The sequence below is a fragment of the Hydractinia symbiolongicarpus genome, chromosome 10 (genome assembly GCF_029227915.1).
Source record: "Hydractinia symbiolongicarpus strain clone_291-10 chromosome 10, HSymV2.1, whole genome shotgun sequence".
NCBI lineage: Eukaryota > Metazoa > Cnidaria > Hydrozoa > Anthoathecata > Hydractiniidae > Hydractinia > Hydractinia symbiolongicarpus.
In genome coordinates, this window is record NC_079884.1 from 26455073 (window position 1) to 26464148 (window position 9076).

The window sequence follows — 9076 nt, forward strand, 5'->3', positions numbered from 1 at the left end:
AATAACAACATAAACAAACTGGTTACAGTTACAACAAAAAAAGTATAAGCAAATAATACTCAAGATAAAACTGACACAGACTGGTTGTTGAACAATATATAAATAGGCAAATATTAAAGCCCTCCAGCCTTTCCAAAAAAAGTTGAAAAGGTTTGGACATCTAGGAATAGATAGATAGATAGATAGATAGATAGATAGATAGATAGATAGATAGATAGATAGATAGATAGATAGATAGATAGATAGATAGATAGATAGATAGATAGATAGATAGATAGATAGATAGATAGATAGATAGATAGATAGATAGATAGATAGATAGATAGATAGATAGAAGTGGTACAACAAAGTTGGTGTCAATATTTTGGAGATATGTAAATATGTTTTATTTGTAGTGGAAGTTTTTAGTAAACCTGAATATCAATATGAATATCGACTCCAGTGAGTTTGTCATCAAGGCTTTGATTGGACAGAGAAAAAAGATTGGGATACCCCATGTTTTCAATTAATCCATCATTAGGTTTTTGTGACGTCATCGGAATAACGGGAATGAGATTTGTCATAACAACTATATATATTAAGTTTCTGAAATTAAACTTAAGTAGTTAAAAATTTATGGCCCACAGGCACTTTGTGCCCTTCTTACACATAAAAAATACCACGTATAACAGGGTTAAATTCAAAGCTTGAAAAACGCTGTATTTCATTCAAAAAGACAAGAAAACATCCTTACAAAGCTACAGATCGCTGTGTTTTGCTGTAAAATGATAAGAATGCATCCCTATGAAGATTTAAATTTGCTGTTTTGTCTTCTATAATGACAAAGACAGGTTCCTACGAGCATTAAAAATCTTTGTATTTTGTTATAAAACAATAGAACACTCAGAACTACAATATTTAATTGCTGTGTCAAAACAGATGGTGTGAAATAATTTAAACAATAGCTTGGATATTAACTGGATAGAAGCTTCATCGTAACTGTTTGTTATGGCTCTCGCACATCGACAACAACAACAAAAAAGTTTATATCAGCTGTGATGTGAAAACATTGAAATATGACTCTCTATACTCAAACAAGTATTCTTGTTACTGTACAGCATTTTGCCTTGACAAGAGTACAATGGTAGTGAACATGTAAAAGCAGTAAAAAACCATAACCAAGACTAGTTGTGGTGTAATGTTTTTATACGTACATGCACAAGCAAAAAATGTAAATAACAGATCACAACAAAAATGAATGCAAGTATGTTAAGTATTATTTTTGAAAAAAACAATTCCAATACATTTTTAATCTTTATATTCCCTAAAATCATTAAAAACGCCTAGGTCCATCAGGGTGATGACTGGCCTGAAACGTTGGCGTTTTATAAAAAAACTTAATATTTCACCAGGAGAAACCTAAATCAACCTAAAACAACATTTTTGAAACATTTATTACCTTGTATAATTTTTTTCTTTTAATGTAGAGCAGTGGCAGTGGAAGAGTTCTGAAAAAAACTGTTTTTCATATCATTTTTTCCATAAATAGCTGTAATAAAATCCCACAAATAATAAACTGAGAGTACAACAACAAAATACAGTATATACAGTCTGTATGTAATCTACCGTGTACCACTAATATCACACCATTGCGTGGAGGACGGCAGTCGTTTGTCTTTTGTTATAATTAAATCCCTTAACGGTTTTGCAAGTACATATTTGCGTGTTAAAAAATGCGCTCGCAAAGAAATATCGGGGCAATTATATTTTTTGTAATAGCGAGATGCATTGTGTTAAAAAAGCATATTGCGATCTAAATTTCGTTTATAAACTTTTAAAATGTGATCTAAAAAGATATTTCTATCGCCGCTTTTCGATTTTAAACTTTCAAAATGCGATCTAGAAAACATTTCTATCGGCGCAGACAAATTTAACTTTTCTAGTCAAATGACATTATGTAAAAATACAATCACGTCCATGCCGAAAAAGTACACACCAAGCAAAAACTACGAATATGCTTTTTTAACTCTCATTCGGTTTGACAATAAGGTTTTCCGATGCGGGCAAGGTCCTTAATTGAAGATCTGTAGTATCCCAGAAATCCTAGCAAACTTCGTCGTTCTTCAACTGTTGATGGTGCCTTTCTGAGCTTGTTGACCGCTTCAGTATGGAGAGGGTTGACATGGTAATCTTCAGCAGTGATCACTTTCCCAAAGTACTAGTTTTGGTTTAGATTATAGGTTCAGTTTATTGAAGTTATTTTAATCCTGTTGTATATACATGTTATATTTAGATACCTTGTGCATATTTCTAGTGCCCTTGGCAACGCTGTGAAAACCAGTTAAACCAATAAGATAAATTAATTTACAACTAGAGTTTTTAATCTTTCTGAATAAGAGTAAGCCTACATTTTGGTATGGGAATTGAACCTGGGCCGCCTGTGTGAAAAAAGTTGTCTGGCAGAGCGAGGACCCTAGTTGAGTCTGAATTAGGCCGCCATCAAAAATATGTTATGTTCGCGTCCTCTGACTGACTCACTTTTGGTAATAAAAGCCCGGGTTGGTATAAGTCGAAAAAGAAAAACGGAAATTTTTTTTCCGATCCAAACGCAATATAAGGTCACGAAATTTGAGTTACCAAAACTCTTAAATAGCATAAACGATTTCATATTTTTCACAAATATATTTTAGGATTTACTTACAGTCATTGTTTACAGAAAGAAGAAAAAATTTGTCTCACAAGAATTCACTGGTGCAGCAATTTCATGCTGCCATGTTTTAGTAATTAAAATAATTTTACGTGACCGACATCAATAGTGCGATACACACCAATTTCCGCTTTTCTTCATTATCCATCTGTAACCACATGTGTCTCCACTTAATTAATTTTGTTTTGATCGAAATTTTTAAATTCCCGCAAAAACAGTGTGTAATTTGCAGAACGCTTTTAAAATTAGAAAAAGGTGTATTCCCATAGAGATCAATTCCTTTAGGGTACTCCTCGTGGTACTAATAGTTTGCAGGGCGGCGAAAAAGGGTCTGCAAACAATATCTAGTGACGCTATACTTTTTTTAGCACTGGGAAGGAATTTACTCGCTCCAATCTAAAAATCCAGGGAAAAAATACGCTCCACGGACCGACTGACTCATTCTTGCAGGGTCTTCAGGACGCGAACATAACATATTTTTTATGGTGGCCTTAAAATACCCTAGGACTCCCCTAAGCCAACTTGGTTAACTTTAGCTAACTGGACTGCTTTTACCAAAAACCTAAAAAATTATTAAAAAAGTAAATATTTTGTTGTAAGCAAATAAATAATCCAAACTTTACATTCATTTTCTAGAGAATGTAGTCAGTGATTTTAAAGGGCAGACATACACAACAAAAAAAAATCAATCAGCTACAAGTCTTTGGTTTAGATTAATGTTTTCAAAACAACTCTACCATTTTTAATTTATTTTCGAATGCTTATTTTCTTATTTGTTAAATTGATGTGGACAGAACGAATAGGGAAGAACGGGAAGCACTTCATGGAAGGATCCATTTAGTCTGTGAATATGTCGTATCCGACATTGTCGTATTCTTCCAACGACATCCGACACACGACGTTAAGCAATTTATCAACGCCGTAATGTTGTTAACACATAATACTGCCTACTATACATACTACTGCCTAGCATAATATCTTTGTAATATACAGTAATACAGTGTAGTACATAGTAATATCCCGTATTTTACACTGTATTACTTTGTAGTATTCGGTAATATACTGTAATACCTTGTAGTATTCGGTAATACACTGTAATGCCTTGTAGTATTCAGTAATACACTGTAGTACTTAGTAATATACTGTAATATTTTGTAGTATTTAGTAATACACTGTAATACCTTGTAGTATTCGGTAATATACTGTAATGCCTTGTAGTATTCAGTAATACACTGTAATACCTTGTAGCATTCAGTAATACACTGTAATACCTTGTAGTATTCAGTAATACACTGTAATACCTTGTAGTATTCGGTAATATACTGTAATGCCTTGTAATATTCGGTAATACACTGTAATACCTTGTAGTATTCAGTAATACACTGTAGTACTTAGTAATATACTGTAATATTTTGTAGTATTCAGTAATACACTGTAATACCTTGTAGTACACTGTAATACCTTGTAATATTCGGTAGTATACTGTAATACCTTGTAGTACACTGTAATACCTTGTAATATTCGGTAGTATACTGTAATACCTTGTAGTATTCAGTAATACACTGTAATACCTTGTAGTATTCAGTAATACACTGTAATACCTTGTAGTATTCGGTAATACACTGTAATACCTTGTAGTACACTGTAATACACTGTAATGCCTTGTAGTATTCAGTAATACACTGTAATATTTTGTAGTATTCAGTAATACACAGTAATACCTTGTAGTACACTGTAATACCTTGTAATATTCGGTAGTATACTGTAATACCTTGTAGTACACTGTAATACCTTGTAATATTCGGTAGTATACTGTAATACCTTGTAGTATTCAGTAATACACTGTAATACCTTGTAGTATTCAGTAATACACTGTAATACCTTGTAGTACACTGTAATACCTTGTAATATTCGGTAGTATACTGTAATACCTTGTAGTACACTGTAATACCTTGTAATATTCGGTAGTATACTGTAATACCTTGTAGTATTCAGTAATACACTGTAATACCTTGTAGTATTCGGTAATACACTGTAATACCTTGTAGTACACTGTAATACCTTGTAATATTCGGTAGTATACTGTAATACCTTGTAGTATTTAGTAATACACTGTAATACTTTGTAGTATTCGGTAATACACTGTAATACCTTGTAGTATTCAGTAATACACTGTAATACCTTGTAGTATTCGGTAATACACTGTAATACCTTGTAGTACACTGTAATACCTTGTAATATTCGGTAGTATACTGTAATACCTTGTAGTATTCAGTAATACACTGTAATACTTTGTAGTATTCAGTAATACACTGTAATACCTTGTAGTATTCGGTAATATACTGTAATGCCTTGTAATATTCGGTAATACACTGTAATACCTTGTAGTATTCAGTAATACACTGTAGTACTTAGTAATATACTGTAATATTTTGTAGTATTCAGTAATACACTGTAATACCTTGTAGTACACTGTAATACCTTGTAATATTCAGTAGTATACTGTAATACCTTGTAGTACACTGTAATACCTTGTAATATTCGGTAGTATACTGTAATACCTTGTAGTATTCAGTAATACACTGTAATACCTTGTAGTATTCGGTAATACACTGTAATACCTTGTAGTACACTGTAATACCTTGTAATATTCGGTAGTATACTGTAATACCTTGTAGTACACTGTAATACCTTGTAATATTCGGTAGTATACTGTAATACCTTGTAGTATTCAGTAATACACTGTAATACCTTGTAGTATTCAGTAATACACTGTAGTACCTGGTAATATACTGTAATATTTTGTAGTATTCAGTAATACACTGTAATACCTTGTAGTACACTGTAATACCTTGTAATATTCGGTAGTATACTGTAATACCTTGTAGTACACTGTAATACCTTGTAATATTCGGTAGTATACTGTAATACCTTGTAGTATTCAGTAATACACTGTAATACCTTGTAGTACACTGTAATACCTTGTAATATTCGGTAGTATACTGTAATACCTTGTAGTATTTAGTAATACACTGTAATACTTTGTAGTATTCGGTAATACACTGTAATACCTTGTAGTATTCAGTAATACACTGTAATACCTTGTAGTATTCGGTAATACACTGTAATACCTTGTAGTACACTGTAATACCTTGTAATATTCGGTAGTATACTGTAATACCTTGTAGTATTTAGTAATACACTGTAATACCTTGTAGTATTCAGTAATACACTGTAATACTTTGTAGTATTCAGTAATACACTGTAATACCTTGTAGTATTCAGTAATACACTGTAATACCTTGTAGTATTCAGTAATACACTGCAATACCTTGTAGTATTCGGTAATACACTGTAATACCTTGTAGTATTCAGTAATACACTGTAATACCTTGTAGTATTCGGTAATATACTGTAATATTTTGTAGTATTCAGTAATACACTGTAATACCTTGTAGTACACTGTAATACCTTGTAATATTCGGTAGTATACTGTAATACCTTGTAGTACACTGTAATACCTTGTAATATTCGGTAGTATACTGTAATACCTTGTAGTATTCAGTAATACACTGTAATACCTTGTAGTATTCAGTAATACACTGTAATACCTTGTAGTATTCAGTAATACACTGTAATGCCTTGTAGTATTCAGTAATACACTGTAATACCTTGTAGTATTCAGTAATACACTGTAATACCTTGTAGTATTCAGTAATACACTGTAATGCCTTGTAGTATTCAGTAATACACTGTAATACCTTGTAGTATTCAGTAATACACTGTAATACCTTGTAGTATTCAGTAATACACTGTAATGCCTTGTAGTATTCAGTAATACACTGTAATATTTTGTAGTATTCAGTAATACACTGTAATACCTTGTAGTACACTGTAATACCTTGTAATATTCGGTAGTATACTGTAATACCTTGTAGTATTCAGTAATACACTGTAATACCTTGTAGTATTCGGTAATACACTGTAATACCTTGTAGTATTCAGTAATACACTGTAGTACTTAGTAATATACTGTAATATTTTGTAGTATTCAGTAATACACTGTAATACCTTGTAGTACACTGTAATACCTTGTAATATTCGGTAGTATACTGTAATACCTTGTAGTACACTGTAATACCTTGTAATATTCGGTAGTATACTGTAATACCTTGTAGTATTCAGTAATACACTGTAATACCTTGTAGTATTCGGTAATACACTGTAATACCTTGTAGTACACTGTAATACCTTGTAATTTTCGGTAGTATACTGTAATACCTTGTAGTATTTAGTAATACACTGTAATACTTTGTAGTATTCGGTAATATTCTGTAATACCTTGTAGTATTGGGTAATATACTGTAATACCTTGTAGTATTCAATAATACACTGTAATACCTTGTAGTATTTAGTAATGCACTGTAATACTTAGTAATATACTGTAATATTTTGTAGTATTCGGTAATACACTGTAATACTTTGTAGCATTCAGTAATTCACTGTAATACCTTGTAGTATTCGGTAGTATACTGTAATACCTTGTAGTATTTATTAATACACTGTAGTACTTAGTAATATACTGTAATACTTTGCAGTACTGTTTAGGTATTTGGTAGTACACTGTAATACTTAGTAATATACCGTAACTAGTCGATATGGTCGGTCCAAAATCCACTTAGACAGAGAAAAATAATAAAAAGTTGCATTTAACTTTTGATGACGTCAGCACTGTCCTGTTCATATACTTAAAAAATGTTCTTAAAATTTTGTTAACTCGTAACATCTCAAAATAGCATAAATTTGCATACCCGTCGCCTTCATCGTATAGATCTTGAAACCCTATGGGGTTGAAAAAATTTTGATGACGTCATCAACCTCTCCACTCCAAAACGGATTTGGGGAATCAGGTTGCGGAAACTTACCCAAATTTGTCCTAGGTGGTCCCTAGTTACCCACACGGTGAAAAATCATTGACGTCAGCACCTTGTTTCCAAGTAATTTTACCTCAAAGCTGTAGGTGCGCTGTAGTGGATTAACAAATTTATTATAGGATATATATTGTAAAGTAGTGTTATTGACGTCGCGCCGTAACGACAGAAAACCTAACATATTAGACATACATTTTACGGCAATATTAAAGGAAAACAAGACGTATGATATACGCAAACAACCTCGCGAATAAAGTTTACAAAAAGCTGTCTATCAAATTGTGACTTTTGTTACGAAGTTAGGCACGACATATTTTACTATTCAGATACGCAATAATACTACGCAGTTATATTTCAAAATTGATTTGTGAGATCTTTTTGAACGGAAAATTCCTCGATATTTTAATTTTCGATGGGTCCGTCTTTGGTGAACCCAGGAAGAAGAAAGACCACAAACCCCACCTAAAATTTGCTAAATTCAGTAATTCAGTTAATTCTGCCTACATTCACTTTTGAAAAGTTTGGTGCAAACACCTTTACTTTACCAGTTAGTTAAATAAGGCTTTTGAACCCTTTTCTTATCTTTTTAAAAAAGAAAAAGGAAAAAAAAAAAGGAAAAATAGTTACCAAGTTGAGATTCGAACACACGACAACTCCCGTGTCGGTGCTCAGAGAGGCAAAAATTTCCATTCCCGTAGGACACATTTGCGTTTTAATACAAGCTCACGAGCTTGTAATAAACACATTCTCTCAGGCAGAAAAATAGAACTTTAATGTGTTTTACTGACAGCAGCTTTGCATTTGTATATCCCTATATCCAAATATTCCTGTATCTGCACCCAGTAACTTGCAGTTGACCTGTCTTTTTTGGGATACAAAAAGTAACTTGGGTATGGATGCCGGAATTATTCTGTAGCCTTTATGGCGTTGCCAAACATTTATGCGCCCAGAATGGAAGGGGGTACATTACAATTTAGGCATTCATACATGCATTATTCTGTACCCTCTCTGGTGTTGCCAGATATCTATGCGGCAAGAACGGGAGGGGGTACATTAAAATTAAAACACACATACCTGAATTATTCTGTACCCCTTATGGCGTTGCCAGATATTTATAGGCACAGAAAGGAAAGGGGTACAATGTAATTCAATCATCCATACCTGAATTGTTCTGTACCCTCTATTGCGTTGCCAGCTATTTATGCGACCATATTGGCAGGGAGGACATTTTAATTCTGGCATCTATACCTGAATTATTCTCTACCCTCTCTGTCGTTGCCAGATACTTGTGCACCATAAACAAGAGGGGGGATAAAATAATTCAGGCATCCATGCCTTAATCTTTAGAAATAAGTTTGGCTAGCTACATCACTACTGTAACAAGGCACCTCTAGAGAGAGGTACAAATTTGACAATCAATTTACTACGTGATTACGCAGTTTGTATTTTTATTTAAGTT